The 19508-nt window shown below is 38.4% G+C and overlaps 1 protein-coding gene across 2 annotated transcripts in view; it reads left to right on the top strand.

The window, feature by feature from the left end:
• Positions 1-19508, top strand: part of PolE4 (DNA polymerase epsilon subunit 4) — a 41414-nt gene that overhangs the window by 19721 nt on the left and 2185 nt on the right. The window lies entirely within an intron of this gene.

Genomic DNA, 19508 nt, shown 5'->3' with positions numbered 1-19508 from the left:
CCTGAAAAAGTCACGTATTGCATTTATTTTCCCACTTGTGTGCATAGAGTCGGGCGCCAGAGGCTGTTGTTGTTGTTGGAGTGGGTTTATTGGCGCAAGGGCTGCTATGACCATATTGCGCCTATACCGTTACTTTGGAGTGTTTGTCAATATAGGAAAGGAGACTATTCTAGAAGTGATTGTATGCGTTAATCATTTTTAGAAAGGTGAACAGTTCTGATAAAGTGGCATCATTTCCAAGTATGTGGCTTAGTTGCAGAGGTTTTTGTGAGCTAATTAAAGATCTGAAGCATGCGATTCTAGTTGAATGATAATGTGCACATTCAATGATAATATGTTTTACAGTAAGTATAGAACTACAATGCGGGCAAAGTGGAGGATCTTCTCCTAGCAGTAGAAATAGGTGTGTAAGATGTGTATGGCCAATTCGTGCTCTTGCCAGCACGACCTCTTCCTGCCTGTTTGATCGGGAACTGGATCTCCACAGCTGTGGATTGTGTTTTATTTCAAGAAGTTTGTTACCGGTTTGATTATGCCACATTTCAGACCACATCTCAGTACATATCCGCCGTATGATTGGTTTGTAATCAGAAAAAGGAACAGGGGTGGAATCGAAGCAAGTGGGGTGTTTTGCTGCTTCGTCTGCACGCTCATTTCCTGGAATTCCAACGTGGCTCGGTATCCAGCAAAACGTAACAGTCCGATTATTTTTGTTGAGTTGGCATAACTGTGACCTGATTTGTGAGAGGAATGGATGCAAATGTTGTGATTTATTCTGCAGAGCATTCACCGCACTTAAAGAGTCTGTATATATTATTACTTGGGTGTTTGGAACATCGTTAAGGAGTTTTAAAGCCATTTTGATGGCGTATAGTTCGGCCGTAAAAACACTGCATTCAAGTGGTAATTGGACAGAGACAGTGCATGCAGGACTCATTACTGCAGCTCCCACGGATACATCAGTTTTGGAGCCGTCCGTGTATATCCGAAGACTGTGAGCATTGGTCAATGCGTGATTCGCATGTAGTTGTCTAAGATTGTGGTTCGATAAGGAGTGTTTTCCCCACTGAAGAAAATAGTCGTCGCAATGAGGTATATACATTGCCCATGGTGCCTGTACTGCGTCCGTAGCTTGAAAGATATTTCCAAGATAGATGTTCCAATTTTGAGTTACCTCTTGTAGCCGAATACCAGCAGGTTTGTTTTCGTTGGGTTTATTTCTATATAAGTTTTCCCACTGCGGTTCAAAAAGATATGTCCAGATGGGATGAGACGGGTGACTACGTAATTTGACTGCATAACTAAGAAGCAATACTTTTCTCCTAAGATGTAGTGGAGGTTCATTGGCATCTATATACATACTTTGCACTGGGGATGTCTTAAAGGCCCCTAAGGCAATCCTGAGAGCACTATGCTGGACCGGATTGAGCCAAGCCAATGCTGTCTTTCGTGCAGAATCATAAACTGGGGCTCCATAATCTAGACGAGATCTTATTAAGGTTCGATACAGATGTAGAAGAGTGAAGCGATCGGCTCCCCATGTCATGGAAGATATAACTTTGAGGATATTAATCTTTTTCATGCACTGAGTTCTTATTTGTCGTATATGTGCCTGAAAGGTAAGTTTGGTGTCAAGTGTAAGGCCCAAGAACCGGATACTTCTGCTAAGTGGTATTTTTTGGGTTCCTAATATTAGCTCGGGATCTGGATGGAGCTGACGCTTTTTGCAAAAATGGATAGCAGTTGTTTTTGTTGCAGAGAGACGATAGTCATTGCGGGATGCCCATGATTCTATTTTATTTATCGAGAGCTGCAATTGTCGCTCAATGGACCGCATGCTTTGTGAATGATAGGATATAGTAAGGTCATCTGCATATAAATAGGTGTCAACATTAGCCGGAATATTTTCTGTTGCATTATTTAGCCTAACCGCAAAGAGCGTTGCACTTAGAACTGATCCTTGTGGGACCCCTTCTTCTTGGACAAATGTACGGGAGAGTGAATTGCAGTAACGCACTTGAAAGGTCCTGTTTTCTAGAAAACTCTGTATGATAAGGGGTAGTTGACCCCGGAGCCCTGTGGCATACAGATTTTGAAGTATGCCATACCGCCAGGTGGTATCAAAGGCTTTTTCGATATCCAAGCAAATCATGACTAGATGTTCTTTACGGATAAAAGCATTGCGTATGTTGGATTCTGCCTTGACCATAAGGTCTAGAGTTGACCGATTTTTCCGAAATCCGTACTGATTCTTATTCATCACCGAATGAGATTCTAGATACCATACTAAACGGGCGTGGATCATTTTTTCTAGTGTCTTACCAAGGCAACTGCTGAGAGATATTGGCCGATAGTTTCGTGGATCTGATTGATCCTTTCCAGGTTTAGCAAACGCTAGAACTATTGAGTGACGCCAAGAAAGAGGAAAGTAGCCATCTGAGAATATCCGGTTGAAGTATATTAGCAATGAATTCAAAGCTTGTTTGTTTAAATGTTTAAGCATTATATAGTATATCCCATCAGGCCCTGGTGCACTATCACCCGACCTATTTAGACAGCTCTCTAGTTCAAATGATGTAAAAGGTCGGTTATATGGAGGAGATGCCCTTGTATTGAAGTTCAGGTTATGCTTTTCTGCTTTAGCTTTTAGCTGTTTAAAAGTAGACTCATATGCTGATGCTGCGGAGATTTGGAAAAAGCAATCTGCCAGGGCATTTGCAATTTCTGTTGGAGTGGAGAAGTCTTTACCTTTCCAGCTTATAATCGGCATTGATTCGGGGAACAGTTTACCATTCAGTTTTTTGATTTTATTCCAGATTTTTCTAATCTCTGTATTTTTAGTAATAGTGGAAGCGAACCGGATCCAAGAGTCTTTTTTCGCTTTTTTCTGCACATAACGTGCCTTTGCTTTAAGTTTCTTAAAATTAATCAAGTTTTCAGTTGTTGGATACTTGCGAAATCGATTCCATGCTTTATTCTTTTCTCTTTTAGCATCACGGCATGCATCATTCCACCAGATATTGGCATGTCTGCGAGGACTGGCTGTGGTTTTTGGTATAGCACAGGTTGCAGCTGTTATTAACTGTGCAGTAATGTGGTCGGTAACTTTATCTATAGACTGGCTTTTGATGACTTCATTATCAAAGGAAATTGAATCTGTGAACTTGTTCCAGTCTGCTTTTGAAAATTTCCATTTTATGCGGCTGGCTATATGTGTGGTTCTGTTTGTTTGTAATTTGCAAATAATTGGGTAATGGTCACTGTTTAGTGGGTTACTTGAAACTATCCACTGAATGATTGGGAATAGTTTTGGGGAACATATTGATAAGTCTATGGCAGTAGATACTCCGGTGGGAAAATGAATATAAGTGTCAGCACCAGTGTTTAATAATGTGAGATTCTGGCTCTCAAGAACTGTTTCAATAAGTTTTCCTCGTTTGTCTATCTGGGGAGATCCCCACATAGTGTGGTGCCCATTGAAATCTCCTAGTAGAATGAAAGGAGATGGAAGCTGCTTTATAAGGTCCTCCAGTTCTTTCACAGTGAATTCTTTGTTTGGGGAAAGGTATACAGAGACAATGGTTAAAGTAAAATTTAAAACAATACGTATGGCTACAGCTTCTAATGTGGTCTGCAGGGAGATCTGTTTTGTAGGAACTTTGTTGTCAACTAGTATGGCTACACCTCCTCTGGTTGAGTTAGTATTGCTTCTGTCTTGTTGATAGATACTATAATTTTTAATCACTGGAGTCACCTGCGGAGTTAGATTGGTTTCTTGCAAGCAGAGGCTGATTGGACTGTGCTGTTTGATTAGGTCATAAATATCAAATATATTGCTTCGTAGACCTCTACAGTTCCACTGTATAATATTCTGCATTATTTAGTTTTTGGGATTGAGTATGGTTCTGTCTGTTTTTTATATCCAACCTGCTTATGTCGTTCTGGTTTCATCTTTTCTTTTTTTGGGAAGCTAGGACACCCAAGGTCCATATCATCTTCTGCATGTAAATCTAATATTGTCTCATCATGCGGGGTACCAGCATCTGTGTCCATATTTCCTGAGTATGGTTGTTGTGCAATATTTGGGGATGATGCTTTCAATTTCACAGTTTCTGGTAGAGTATCAGTTGCAGTTGGTGGGACTGTTAGCGGAGTATTGTTAGCACAAGTCACTTTACATTGTTCTGTAGGTGGCTGCTGTGGGACCGACAGCACTGATCGGGCCCAATCAGCAATTGAGATGGATGGAGGTACTGTGACTGCCGTTTGTGTTGCAGCTGACTGGTATTTTTTGGCTGCCGCAGCATAGGTAATTTTTGGCATACTGAGCATAACTTTTTTCCTAGCTTCCTGGTAGGTGACCTTTTGCTCAACTTTGTATTTCTGGATCTCTTTTCCTACCCTCCAGAGTTCACATGATTTTGAGTATGCTGGATGCTGGCCTTTACAATTTGGGCATTGTGGCGTTTCTGCATTGCAGTCCGTTTGTGCATGAGCTTTAGAACCACAGTTTGGGCAGATGGCGTCTCCTCGACATACTGTTTGCGAGTGTCCAAATTTTTGACACTTGAAGCATCTGATTGGGTTCGGAATGTAGGGACGTATTCGGCAATTAAGGTATCCGGCTTTGACACATGATGGTAAGGTTGGTGTACTAAATGTGAGGATAATATTCCTAGTGGGAACAAGTTCACCATCTTTTTTAATTATTATCCGCTTTGCTTGAACTACCTTTTGTTCTTTTAGTTCTTCTACTATCTCGTCTTCAGTGACATTCATCAGGTCCCACTCTGCTATTACTCCTTTGGAGCTATTTAAAGTGGCATGAGGGGTGACCTGTACTGGTATTCCGCCGAAAGTGGATAATTTCAGTAGAGACTGAGAATGCTGGTGCTTAGTTGTTTCGACTAGAAGATCTCCAGATCGGAGTCTTTTCACCATTTTCGGTGAACCAGCCACACTTTCCAAACATTTCTGGATTAGAAATGGTGAAAGTGAACTCACAGGTTTGGCAGAAAGAGAATGTAATATGAGGAACGCTGGATATTCCTGCTGATTCTCATTTTTGCGTAGTCTCTTAGATTGTGATTCGTCACGTTCGGGTTCATTTGAGTCATGACATGAGCGTCTAGGCTCAAGTACTGGAAAGTTGTCATAATCCATGGTTGCTCCTTTTAGCCCCAGAGGATAGCTTTTCCTCCAGGTTACCGGCCCCGCCACGTGGAGGCAGGAGCGGTGCCACCAGTGACCAAGCGATTAGAGATTAGTGGTTAGTGTGTTATGTGTTATTTCTATATACAAGAAGAAGAAAGGTACCTTTCCTTTCTTTTGAAAAGCTTACTTCTTTATTTAGAAGAGCTGAAAATAAATAACTTAGCAAATGAAACACTTGAAATTTCTCTGAAATCTATTAACTCTAGAGAAGTCACTTTGAAATTCACTTGTAGATTCGCTTTGATCACTCGCTTGGCACTCGGGGCCGCGCCAGAGGCAACGGCTGTACAAAAGAATGGACGACTAGGTGCTCGATATATTTTTATAGCCATAGATCACTTACGGTCAAAATTCAGAAATGCATTTTTTGGAGACTATTTAACTTATTTCTTTTGCTAAATTGAGGGAATTGACACATTTATGTGCATGTAAGTGGAAAGAAGGTGGTGAGTGTCTTAAGCCATATGCGGAAGGACCTGAAATGAAAGGAAATAGAACCAAAGAATCGGCAATATGGACTTTGGGTACTTGAGAAATTTTATGATGAAATGCGCCACTTGTAATCTTCAAAAGCGCCACGTTTGGTGCATGCGCCATAGGTTGGCCACCCCTGGTCTAGATACTTGAGAACTGCAGATTTTTAGAACACTCAAAATAAGGCCTCTGGTGATGCTTACTATTATAGAAATGGGATGGTTGGAGAAGAAATCAAGGATGCCTCTTCTGGCAGTGGGTTTTCAATATTGCAATATATGGTGGGTGGATTTGGTGTTTGTGTTCCTTATGAGTACATCCCAGGAAGTGGATGGAATTATCTTCTTCCATTTCCAGGGGGAATAAGCTATGGTAGAACCTTATAAGCTGAATGGAAATGGAAACTATCCAAATTATCTCTTCTATGGTTCCATATTATGAAGATATTATCTAAATGCCAGGGGCATGTAGAGCAGTAGATTCAACGTCTGCCATGAAACTTCCACTAATTGGGAGGGGGGGATTTACCCATGCTAAAACACTTCTACAAATAAAATGACATGAAATTGAAAGTAGAATTGACCTGCTGAAAGATGAGTGAGATCAGTTATGGGCTCATTTTTAGGCATGTTTGCTGTGTTCGCATATATGTGCATAAAGCATCTTTTACCTTCACCATGTCCAGCTATCTGTCTTCTTTAACAGATTGACTTCAAGTAGCCGAATTTTCACGAAATTTTATATTTAGCTCTTTTAGAAAGATTTCTTGAGTCATCACAAATTTCATTAAAATGGAACAAATTATTAATATCACAGAGGCTATTACCAAATACCATGTTGTAGTGGAAGCACTAGATATTTGTTTGAATGCAATAATTGGAGGAATGAATGAGCAATATGATGGATGAGCAGATAAAATGTTCTCTTCACACAAAGTGGTTGCTTTTTTTTGTTATCAATTTACTAAATATATATATCTTGAAAATTGCTATTTCTTTATTATATTAATCACAATAGAAATGTGAACAACTGTTATTATTTACAACTGTTATTAAAATCCAGACAAAAATAAGTAAAGTACATTATAAAAATGTTGACTGCATACTATGATCTGTGGTACATATTGCTATTTGTTTATTTTATTAAATCACAGATGATCTGTAAAATTTGTATTTCAATTTTTATTAAAAATCCAGGAGGAAATACATAAAGTGTTAAAAAAACATTGAGTAAATATTATATTTTGAGATGTGTGTGTGTGAGCGAAAACAACTTCTTTTATATATTATTTGTTAATTCATTAGTAATAAGATAATTATTTGTTTTTTACTTCCATTAATCAGGCTAAGCTATCAGTAAATGCTAAAGATGTAAAAACATCTTTAGTATTTACTGCTAGCCTCCATGAAGCATATGTGTTGGTTCCATTAGTAAAGCATACTCTACTCTACTCCTGAAAACTCTTTCTTTCTTTATACTACATTTATTAGTTGAGATTAAACTGCTTCACCAGGGAAATAGCAGAAGGTACACTATGGGTAAGTGATATGTAAATAATGCACATTAAATATCAAAAACATGTTTCCTACACATTAATGCTTTTGGTTTTTAAATGGTTTTTAAAAACTTTATTTTATAAACGAGTTCTAGTATTAGGAGATCTGATTACTTACTTAACAAGTACAGAGCATTGTTGAGGAAAAGTCCTGATTTAGGGTTAAATTTGAAAGTTTCTGCAATTCTGCCCAGGCACAATTGGAGAGAGTATATGAAGAAAGGCTTGTCAATCAGTTCAGCCCTGGAGAGATTGTGCAAGACTCATAGGTGGAACTTTTCATAGCATGGTCTGTGCTTATTAACAGGAAAGACTGCTTTTTACAGGGATAGGATACACTTAAATAGAAAGAGTGCAAGAATATTTGCTAATGCTAGGTGGGTTTGGAAAACTGCTAGCTTGGACACAAGAACATTGATCAACAATAGCCACAGGCAGAGGTGAAAGTATTCTTACTGTTTCTATTGAAATGTGCAGCAGCCTGGAAAGCAAGCCGCTGAGGATTTCAAGGCCTGCTGTGAGTCATCATGGAACAGGTAATTACATGGACTACGTTAGGGTAACTGAGGATTAGAAGTGGTACATGTATACCAATGCTAGGAGCATGACTAATAAATTGGATGAATTTTAAGTGCTGGTCAAGTCATCAAATGAAGTCATTGTGGGGATATCAGAGACATGATATCATCACTCAGATACAAGGGATTCAGAATTTGAATATGGGTAGTACAATGCATACAGAAATGACAGATAGGATAGGATGGTGGAGTTATGTTCTTAGTTAAGAAGCACATAAAATCTAAGGCAGTTAACATGGCTGGTCAGTGTAACATTGAATCAATTTGGTGTGACAAAAGCACTGACAAAGCAAAAATGAGAGTGGGAGTGTGTTATGGACCTAATGAATCTGAAGCTGTGCAGAGAAATAGAATGGGTCAGTAAATCAGAATGTCTTATATTGGGGGATTTTAATTTTCTAGATATTGACTGGAACTTTTGGGTTGGTCACACGCACCAGCAGAATTTTTTGGATGACTGTTTTCTACAGCATAAGCAACAAATGAGAGTAATATTCTTGATCTGATTATCAGCACTAATTATTCATGCATTAAGAATCTGCAGATAAAAGTACCACTAGGTGGAAGTGAACACAGTGTATTGACATGTGATTTACTTAAAGATGTAACTACCATCGAGGGTAAAGGGTAGGGTATTTGCTTTTGTAAAGGTGACTACAGTAGTCTCCAACGGTTTTTAAATTGTATGCAATGGGACCAACATCAGCAAATTCAAAATGGAAAGCATTCAAGGAAATAATCATAGAAGCCACTAGGCTTTTCATACTAAATAAATACCATTCAAGGCTTAGACCTAATTGGATGTCATATGATTGATGAGACTTGTGGCAGAGAAGAAAAATGCATAAGATGCATATAAATTATCAGATGATACAGAAGCATATGGTAGATATAAACTAGTTTTGCAATCAAGGCAAAGAGGAGGTTAGGCAAGCTAAGGCAGATTATGAGAAATCCAAAGATTTCTTGAATTTCAGGAAAGCTTTTGATACTGTTGCTTATAATTGACTGCCGTACAAATTAGAGCAGTGTGGAATTAAGAGCAAGTTATTGCTATGGGTAAAGGGATGGTTGAGTGGGAGAAGATAAGAGAGTTGTTATCAATGGACACTGCTCTTCTTGGACTAATGTTATCAGTGGAGTACCCCATGGTTCATTGCTGGACCTATCATTTTCTGTATTTCTTAATGATGTTGATGAAGGTATATGAAGGTTGGAAAGGATGCAAAGAAAAACAGCAAAGACTTCTTTTCTTATGTAAACACTAGGACATGGATAAATCAGAGGTCCGTTTGATATCGATGGTTCAAATGTTGATGATTCTGCTCAGGTTGCTGACAAGCTGAATAAGTATTTTGCATCTACATTCACACATGAGGAATTCTTTAATGAAGGAGATGCCACAAGTTTATCAAAGTATAATAGGGAGCTAAATGATTTTGTAATAACTGAGAGGAAAATGGAAGAGAAGCTGTTGAAGTTGAACATGAGAAAGGCACCTGGGGTGGATGGGATCTATCAGTTATATTAAGGGAGGCAGCAGAGAAAGTAAGCAAACCATTAAATTTAATTTATTAAATCAAATTGTATCTACATTAGTATACATGTATACTAATGTACATATTTATGTAGCCTTAATTATGAGAGCATCCTTGGATTCAGGGGAATTCTCCATGGTCTGGAGTTGCAAATGTATCTCCAAATCATAAAGGAGGATCAAAAGGTGTTATGAATAATTACAGATCTGTTAGTTTAACTTCTGTTCAGGGAAAATAATGGAGTCACTGGTCAAAGAAGTAATGCAGAATCATCTAGACAAGACTGCAGTTATAGTTCAGACACAGTATGGGTTTGTTAAGGGGAAATCATGTCTGGCCAATTTGATTGGATACCGTGATGCAGTAATGAAGGAACTGGATGTAAAAAATAATTTGATATCATATACAACCACTCCCCAACTTACGTAAGGGTTGCGTTGTAACTCTATGTAAGTCAAAATTTTATGTAAGTTCGAATTTCCCTAAAGGCTTACACAGCACTCACAACTGTGCACATGGCGCTTCCGTAGCCAGGTGGGAAGGAGCAGCAGTGCGTAGCACATGCTTCTTGATTAAACCAGGGTTCGAGCCTGTCACCACCAAATACGGAGGATGCAGAAAGGTCAGGGAATGACCACTGCATATCCCCCGAGCAATATGGCCTTAGTTGCTAATGCTCCTAAAAACCAAATAACAGCAACTATGCACATTGTTTTGTGAAATGCTGTTTTTTGATCACTGTTGATCTTAAATGCATTGGTCCTTTAGCATACTCTTTTATATATGCACTGTCCTTTAAAATAGTATTCACTGTTGAAGCAGGAGACCTAATGCCCATTCAGTAGATGACAAACTTTGTCCTGCTTCTTACTTCTTAATAATTTTCATCCTTATTTCTAAATCAGTTTTGTTTGGGTCCTAGCATTGCCACCACTTTCTGTTGGTTGCTTTCCCTTCATCATTGTAATAAGTAAATAGGAATGAAGAGAAGATTCTGAAAATTTGTTTTTTTAGATGATTGAACAAAAAAAAATGTTCAACAAACATATAAATAGAATTATTTATTCAATTTTTTTTTTATCTCATCTGCAGAAAAAATTTCAAAGTGTACAAAATTACAAAAGTGTGCAATTACAAAAATTTTACTTTGACGTTGTGAAAACCAGTGCGATTCTTGAACCTATTAAATCACCCATTGCTTGCCACGAACTTGGCTTGGGGTTTGCTGCACTTATCCATCCTTAATATCTTCATAAATACTTTTTGCTTTTGCTTGAATGCCCATTAGACTCAGGGGCACTTGCTTCTGAATCTGATTTTCCATCCATATTATTAATAGCTTTTCCGTTTTCAATATAGCACCGGAAAGCTGTTTTGTGATCACTGTTGATCTTAAATGCATTGGTCCTTTAACATGCTCTTTTATATGTGCATTGTCCTTTAAAATAGTATTACCTAATTCTCTCGTACAATAGATGACAAACTTTGTCCTGCAAAGTTTGTCATCTACTGCACGGGAATTAGGTAATACTATTTTCCAGATAAGATAGAGTTTACTACCAGTTTATAATATATTTTACTAACAGAAAAGCCCAATAAATCGGAAAGTGCAAATTTTTTTTAAAGTTTTATGGTCGTGACCTCCAGAAATATGCTTTAGAAAAATATCACAAAGGCATTCAAAATTGATTCTTATAACACAACATATGATAATGATGAAAGTATAGTGCATTCTCTAGCCAGACTGCGTGGTCCTTCCTCCCAGCCAATAGTAGCATTTGTAAACGTGTTGGCCACGTGTTTCGTTTTTGCATCCTTTAGTCAAAAGTGATATTTTTGTTGTGCTTATTTGACATAAATTTATATAAAACTAATACAATTTCCATTATAAAAATGATTAAATAGCAAAAATTTCAACTTGTGAGGTCTTGGAATGAATTACAAAAAAAAAAAAAAAAAAGTGTTATTGGGTCTCACATTACGATATTTTCACAATACCTCGATTTATTCCTATGGGATGCAAAATACATTTCCATATTTTTTTCAGTTTGCACCTGCCAGCAAAATCTTACATAAAGCTGAATTTACGTAAATCGGGGAGTGCCTGTACTTGAATTTCGGGAAAGCTATTGATACTGTTGCTCATAATTGACTGCTGTACAAATTAGAGTAGTGTGGTGGAATTAAAGGCAAGTTACTGCTATGGATAAAGGTTTGGTTGGGTGGGAGAAGATAGAGAGTTGCTATCAATGGACACTGCTCTTCTTGGACTAATGTTATCAATGGAGTAACCCACGGTTCATTTCTGGGCCTATTGTTGTTTTCTGTATTTCTTAATGATGTTGATGAAGGTTGGCAGGGTGAGTAATGATGGTATGCTACTGCAAAAAGATCTAGAAAAATTGGGCAGTTGGGCTGAGAAATGGCAATTCAGGTTTAACATTGACAGATGTAAAGGGTTGCACACAGCAGTAATCCCAGATTAACATACCAATTGTGTGGCACTGTACTCAGGGTAGTGTAAAATGAAAATGACCTGGGGGTAACACACGGGGTTTTGTCAATGATATATAGGAATTTTTCTAGCAGGGATAAGGAGCTGATTATTCCATTGTATAAGGCAATAATCAGGCCATATCTTGAGTACTACATACAGGTCTGGAGGCCTCGTTTTAGGAAGGATGTAGAGCTGCTCGAATGGGTACAGAGAAGGGCAAGAAGATTGATGAGGGGAACAAAGCAGGTTCTCTCACCAAGGTAGGCTTCAGCTCTGCAAATTTGCAGTGTCTGGAGACCAGGCACGTATGAGGTGATCTAATTGAGGTGTTTAAGACTTTGAATGGATTGAGCCAGCTCAATGCTGATGGATTCTTCCTTTTACTCAGACTACACACGAAGGGGGGGTTATAAATTCAAATTGAGGATGGATGGGTGCAGAATAGATGTGCAGAAGTTTACCTTTAGCAAGTGGGTGGTTGATTGCTGGAACAACCTTCCATCTGATGTTGTGGAAGTGGATAGCTTGAATAAATTCAAGGAAGAATTAGATAAACTTTTGGAAGTTGGGTTGGATAGGTGAAGTGAGAAGCTTTTTTTTTTTTTTTTTGGCTAATAATGTATAAGCTTGTTTCTTTCATAATTTGTCACTACTTATACTATTAACAAGGAAAAACTTCCAAAAAAATATTTATATACAGCAGCATTATATAAATTGTTTTATGTACTTGTTTTTATGTTATTTGCTGATGCTATCGAGGCAGTGTTAGGTGGGTCAGAAAACTGATAGCATGGGGGGATACAAGGACTAATAGTTTAACAGTAGCCGTAGGCAGAGGTGAAGGTGATTCTTGCACAACTTCTATTAGAATAAGTAGCGACCTGGAGCGAGGGGTGTTGGGGGTTTCAGGGATGGATGGCAGTCATCCTGAAATAGGTGGGTATATGGGATATGTTAGGGTAACTAGGAATAGGCACATGTATGCTTGCATGTATACCAATGCTAGAAGTATAGTAAATAAATTTGATGAATTTGAAGTGTTGGTCAAGACATCAAAGGTGGATATTGGTGGGATAGCAGAGACGTGGTATCACACAGATATAAGGAATGCAGAACTGGAATTTGGGGAGCACAATGTGTATAGAAAGGAAAGACAGGATAGAAAGGGAGGAGGTGTTATGGTGTTAATTAAGAAAAATATAAAATCAAAAGAAGTGCACCCAGTTGATATAGATGAACAGTGTACTGTTGAGTCAGTTTGGTGTGACTTAAGCACTACGAAAGCAAAAATAAGAGTAGGAGTGTGTTATAGGCCTAATGACTCAAATGAGTACAATGAACAGTTGTACAGAGAAATAGAGTGGGTTAGTAAATCAGAATGTCTTATAATGGAGGATTTTAACTTCCCAGATATTGACTGGAACTTGTGGATTGGTCACTCACACACTAGTCAGACTTTTGTGGATTTATTGGATGATTGTTTTCTGCAGCAGCATGTTTAAGAGGCAACCAGAGAGAGTAATACTCTTGATCTGGTTATCAGCAGTGATCATTCGTGTATTAAGAATTTGCAGATAAAGGAACCACTAGGTGGCAGTGATCACAGTGTACTGATGTGGGATTTACTTAAAGATTTAATTGCCATCAGGGATAAAGGAAAGGGTTTTTGCTTCCGTAAAGGTAAGTACAGTGGTCTCAGAAATCTTTTAAATTTGTAAGTGGGATCAACTGACAATGTTACCAACAGTAAATTCTAAGTGGGAAGCATTCAAGCAATTAATCGTGGATGCTACTAAAAGTTTCATACCTATTAAGAAATATTGTTCAAGGTTTAGGCCTAAATGGTTATCTAATGAATTAATGAGACTCGTAACAGGGAAGAAAAATGCATGGGATGCATATAAATTATCAAGCGACTCAGAAGCCTATGGCAGATATAAACTAGTCTGTAATCAGGTCACAAAGGAGGTTAGTGACACAAAGGAGGTTAGGCAGATTATGAGAAATCCTTGGCAAAAAATGCTAAGAAAAACAACAAGGATTTCTTTACTTATATAAACTCTAAAAGGAAGGGGATGAATCTGATTGGTCCACTTGACATTGATGGTTCGACTGTTGATGATCCTGCTCAAATAGCAAACAAACTGAATGAGTATTTTGCATCTACATTCACACATGAGGAATTAAGGTTTGAAAATGGCAGAAGGTTATCAAATTGTAGCAGGATACTTAATGATTTTGTAATAACTGAGAGCAAAGTGGAGGAGAAATTGTTGAAGTTAAACATATGGAAATCACCTGGGGTGGATGGGATCTATCCAGTTATATTAAAGGAGGTGGCAAAGCAACTAAGCAAACCCTTAGCCATAATTATGAGAGCATCCTTGGACTTGGGAGGTTCCCACGGACTGGAGATGTGCAAATGTATCCCCAATTCACAAAGGGGGATCGAAGGGTGACACGAGTAATTACAGACCAGTTAGTTTAACTTCTGTTCCGGGTAAAATAATGGTGTCACTGGTTAAAGATGCATTGCAGGATCATCTAGACAAGACTGCAGCAATAATTCAGACCCAGCATGGGTTTGTTAAGGGAAAGTCTTGTCTGAAAAATTTGATAGGATATTATGATGTGGTTACAAAGGAACTGGATGCAAAAAATAATTTTGATATCATATATTTGGATTTCAGGAAAGCTTTTGACACTGTTGCACATGAAAGACTATTGTACAAATTGGAGCAGAATGGTATTAAGGGTAAGTTGCTACAATGGATAAAAGGATGGTTAAGTGGGAGAAGAGAGAGGGTGGTAATCAATGGGTGCTGCTCTTCGTGGACTAATGTTATTAGTGGAGTCTCACAGGGTTCGGTGTTGGGTCCTCTGTTGTTTTGTATATTTATCAATGATATTGATGAAGGTATATCAGGCTTAATATCGAAGTTTGCAGATGATACAAAGTTTGGCAGGGTTGTTAATGACAGTAATGGCAGTGTGCTACTGCAACAGGATCTAGATAATTTGGGCAGATGGGCTGAGAAGTGGCAACTGAAGTTTAACCTTGACAAATGCAAAGTACTGCATATGGGTAGAAGTAACCCCCAGAGAAACGTACCAACTGTGTGGTACTAGACTTAAGGTGGTAGAAAATGAAAAAGACCTGGGAGTAATTGTGCAGGTAGATATGAAGTTTTCGGAGCAATGCAGACAGGCTGCCAGGGCAGGTCATGGGGTTTTGTCAATGATATGTAGGAATTTTGCTAGCAGGGAAAAGGAGGTGATTGTCCCTCTGTATAAGGGAATGATCAGGCCACGCCTTGAGTACTGCGTACAGGTCTGGAAGCCTCATTTTAGGAAGGATGTAGATTTGCTTGAGCGTGTACAGAGAAGGGCAACAAGATTGGTGAGAGGAATGAATAGATTCTCTTACCAAGAGAGGCTTAAATTCTGCAAATTGCAGTGGCTGGAGACTAGGCACCTGTGCGGTGATCTGATTGAGGTGTATAAGGCCTTGAATGGGTTGAGCACGCTGAATTCTGATGGGATCCTTCCACTTGTTCAGATTACGAACCTAAGGGAGCATAAATTCAAATTAAGAAAGGACAGATGTAAAATAGATGTGCGGAAATTTGCCTTTAGCCAGCAGATGGTTAATTGCTGGAAGAAACTTCCATCTGTTGTTGTGGAAGTTGATAGGTTGAATAAAAATAAGGTGGAAAGCTGGACAGGCATTTGGAGGGAATGGTGTGATTTTTTTTTTTTTTTTTTGGCTGATGCTGCATAAGCTCATACACTTGCTTTCTTGCATCACATGCCACTACTACTCATTGAGTCACTTTCGAGTTCTTTGGCAAACATTGATTTTTTTTATTTACACAGGGCAAAACTTTGCTGTTAAGATTAGCATTAGTGCAGAAATTTCATACATAAAAATAAGTTTCTTTTTCTGTAATAATAGAACTGAAATTATATATATACTGGTAAACCTAGGAATTTTTTTTTTCTTATATTTACTTTAGATTAATTTTTTTTAAATTTTTATAAAATTTTTCCAAGAAAACTTGATTATAATCCTGAGTTTAATATGAATATGAATGATTTAGCCAGGGCAGTACAGATTTTTTTTGTTTAGTTTGTTTTGATATCCTGGCCAGTTGGTGAAACATTTTGTGCGTGTTCTAATAATCAGTATTAATGAACATATCAAATTATATCTACATTAATATACATACTTGCACACTAGTATATGTATAGATGTATAGATATCAGTATGCTGAATGTAAAAGTAAATTTTGATGAGAACTACAAAAATTTAATTTTGCTGTAAGAATTTTAGTGGAAAATTTATATTTTACAAGGCCTACAGAAAAATGTGGATTGAAATTTATAATAAAAAATTGCTTAAGTATATTAAGTGTTTCAGATAAACTGGAATTTTGTATTCTAAATACTATATAATGTATTCTATTAATCTCAAATGTTACACAAAATGTAAAGATTAATTATATAATATTGTGGTCTTTAGCAACATTTCCTTGTTATCTATTAAATTTTGAAAACATTTTTGTTAAGGTCATGTGTGTGTATATATACAGGGTGTCTCAAAAATATTGGTACAAACGTTTAGGCGAGGTAGTTAACATCTAAAGAAATGTGAATCGCACAGGAACCCATAACCGGAAACGCTACCGTAAGTCGGTAGACGGTGCTGTTCATCAGTTCGCGAGGGGGAAAATTTCTGATTTACTCATTCAAGCAGTAGTCGCCGCACGAAGAGCATTCATCGATATATGAACTGTGAGCTGGCAGACATGCACCTAGTGTATGGATTAGCAGAGAGCAATGGACGAGCAGCTCAATGAATTTATGGAGAACGCTTCCTAGATAGACATGTACCGGACCACCGTTTGTTTGCACGTGTGCATCAAAATTTTTTCTATTATGGGTCATTTAGGCGAGGTAGTTAAGTAGGTAACAGGAGTAGTGCGGGCAGACCACGTTCGATGCGAACTCCTGCCATGGAAGAAAGTGTGTTGAATGCCGTCCAGAATAATCCTACTACCAGCACACGTGCCATTGCCCCTGCCTTAGAAATGTCTCATTGCAGTGTTCAGCATGTGTGGCACAACAATTCCTTACACCCCTTTCATCTCCAAAGGGTTCAGTTACTGCTCCCCCAAGATCATCCTGCACGTGTGGCTTTTGCACAGTTGTTTCTCCAAGAAAGTGTTCAAGACTTGAATTTTCCAGCCTATGTTTTGTTCACGGATGAGGCTTATTTCACTCGGGAAGGCTTATTCAATCAGCACAATGCTCATGTGTGGGCTCACGACAACCCACATGATGTGCACCCCCATGTGGCACAACATTGCTTCACAGTAAATGTGTGTGCAGGTATGGTCGGTGACCGCTTAGTTGGCCCATACCTGTTACCGTCCCGCATGAACTCCGCTAAATATCGGATCTTTCTTGAACAAGTTCTACCAGGGTTACTTGACGATGTTCCAGCAAATGTGAGACGCAACATTTGGTTTCAACATGACAGGGCGCCTGCCCATTATGGAAGGTGTGTTTGTGACCATTTGAACAGGCGTTTTGGCTGTGGTGGACCCGTTGCCTGGTCCCCACGCTCACCTGATTTATCGAGCCTTGATTTCTTTCTGTAGGGGGCCCTCAAATATATCGTGTATGAATCGCCTGTGAAGATGGAAATAGATCTCATGGCGAGACTCCTCTGCACTGCTGCTACTGTCAAAGAAACTCCAGGTATGTTCGACCGTGTCTGCCAATCCATGCTGCGTCGGTGTCATGTATGCATCGCGTCTCATGGTGAAACCTTCAAGCATCTGTTGTAACATCATGAAATTAATCCATCTCGTACTCCATTGTTAATATAATGTGAAATAAATGTTTGCCACTAATTACTGTCTTGTGTCATTTGTGCCTCTGCTACTACTTTCCCGTGACGTTTCCGGTTATGGGTTGCTATGCGATTCACATTCCTTTAGATGTTACCTACCTCCCCTAAACGTTTGTACCAATATTTTTGAGACACCCTGTATATACAGTAAAATCTCGTTAATACAAACTCGGTTTATACAAAGTATTCGTTAATATGAAGCACATACCATTCCCCTGTGAAAGCATCGGCTTTTCTGTGTAAATATATTCGTTTATTACAAAATTCAGTTTATGTATTACAAAGTTCTTTTTCACCCCGTGAGAAATAAATATTGTCATTTTGTTTGTTTAATACAAATCTTGGCAGAGCGATCCGATTATTGCCCCTGGCCACCTACTTCCTGAAGGATGGCACTGACTTGTTAGAAATTAGTTTTGTGTAAACAAAACCAGTTTGTGGTAGCTGCAATGTCAAGTGCACTCTGAAAAACATCCTTCTGAAGGATGAGTTGTTAAATTAACAAAAGAATAAAAAGTTTTTCTAAGTTGTTTACATGCACTCCCTCGCTCTACACGGGAATAAGGTCAGTTGCAATTGTTACCCCAGTTCAAAGAGTCTTTTGCTATCGTATATAGCAGTCTATTTTTTGTGCCATTTTATCTGAGCCGATGTCTTTTTCGGAACTTGTCTTTAAATTAATTTAAAATTTGTTTATATTAAATCTTATCTAGCAGTGTTATGGCAACAAAATATAGACGGACAGAATTAAGTCTGGAAATTAAATTGAAATTATACAAGAGGCTGATAGGATGGAAAGAAGCAAAACAGACATTGGAAAGGAATGCAACATCCCTTTACCTACTTCATCTACAATATTGAAAAACCAAAAAAGACTTGAAAAAGTGCGTGACACTGGAGCAGCGATGAAAAACAGGAAACGAATTTGTGTTGCAAAACACGAGGAGCTTGAAACAGAACTTTGAGTGGTACCACCAAATGCGTGCGTCTGATTTGCCAATATCAGGTCTGATTTTGCAAGAAAGGGCAAATTATCTAGCTCAGCAACGTGGGATTAGCGACTTCAAATGCTGCAGTGGCTGGCTCCAAAGATTTAAAGACAGGAATAACTTGGTTTCGCGAAATGTTTGCGGTGAGTCTGAATTAGTCGACAAAGAAAAGGCTACAGACTGGTTGTGTTCTGTACGGTCCATCCTTGAAAAATATGAGGCAAAGGATATTTTTAATCTTGACGAGACAGGTTTATTTTATAATTTGCTGCCAAACAAAACATTTGCTGTTCGAGGAGAGTCTTGTTGTGTTGGAAAATTAAGTAAACAAAGACTCGCTGTTCTGTTATGCTGCAGTTCAGATGGCAGTACAAAACTACACCCACTTGTGATTGGTAAGTTTTCCAAGCCAAGATGTTTTAAAGCAGTTAATCAACTTCCCTGTGATTATGAGGCCAATAGAAGTGCTTGGCTTACAGTCAAAATTTTTCAGTCTTGGTTATCAAAATTGGACAGAAGAGCGGCTTCAGAAAAAAGAAACATTTTGATGATTCTAGACTGTTGTACAGCACATTCTGCCAAGATACTTAAGTTGACAAATATATGGCTGTTGTTTTTTCCTTCCAGTACCACCAGTTTAATGCAACCACTGGATCAAGGCATTATTTATAACCTCAAGAGAGCATATAGAGCTTGCCTGATAAGGTACTTGATCCGCAACATAGGAGGGAACAATTTGCAGCCAA

Source organism: Mastigoproctus giganteus, chromosome 5 (genome assembly GCF_048544385.1).
Source record: "Mastigoproctus giganteus isolate SK-2022 chromosome 5, ASM4854438v1, whole genome shotgun sequence".
Classification (NCBI taxonomy): Eukaryota; Metazoa; Arthropoda; class Arachnida; order Uropygi; family Thelyphonidae; genus Mastigoproctus; species Mastigoproctus giganteus.
The sequence above is the reverse complement of the archived record's forward strand: the minus strand, read 5'-3'. Positions and strand labels throughout refer to the sequence as shown.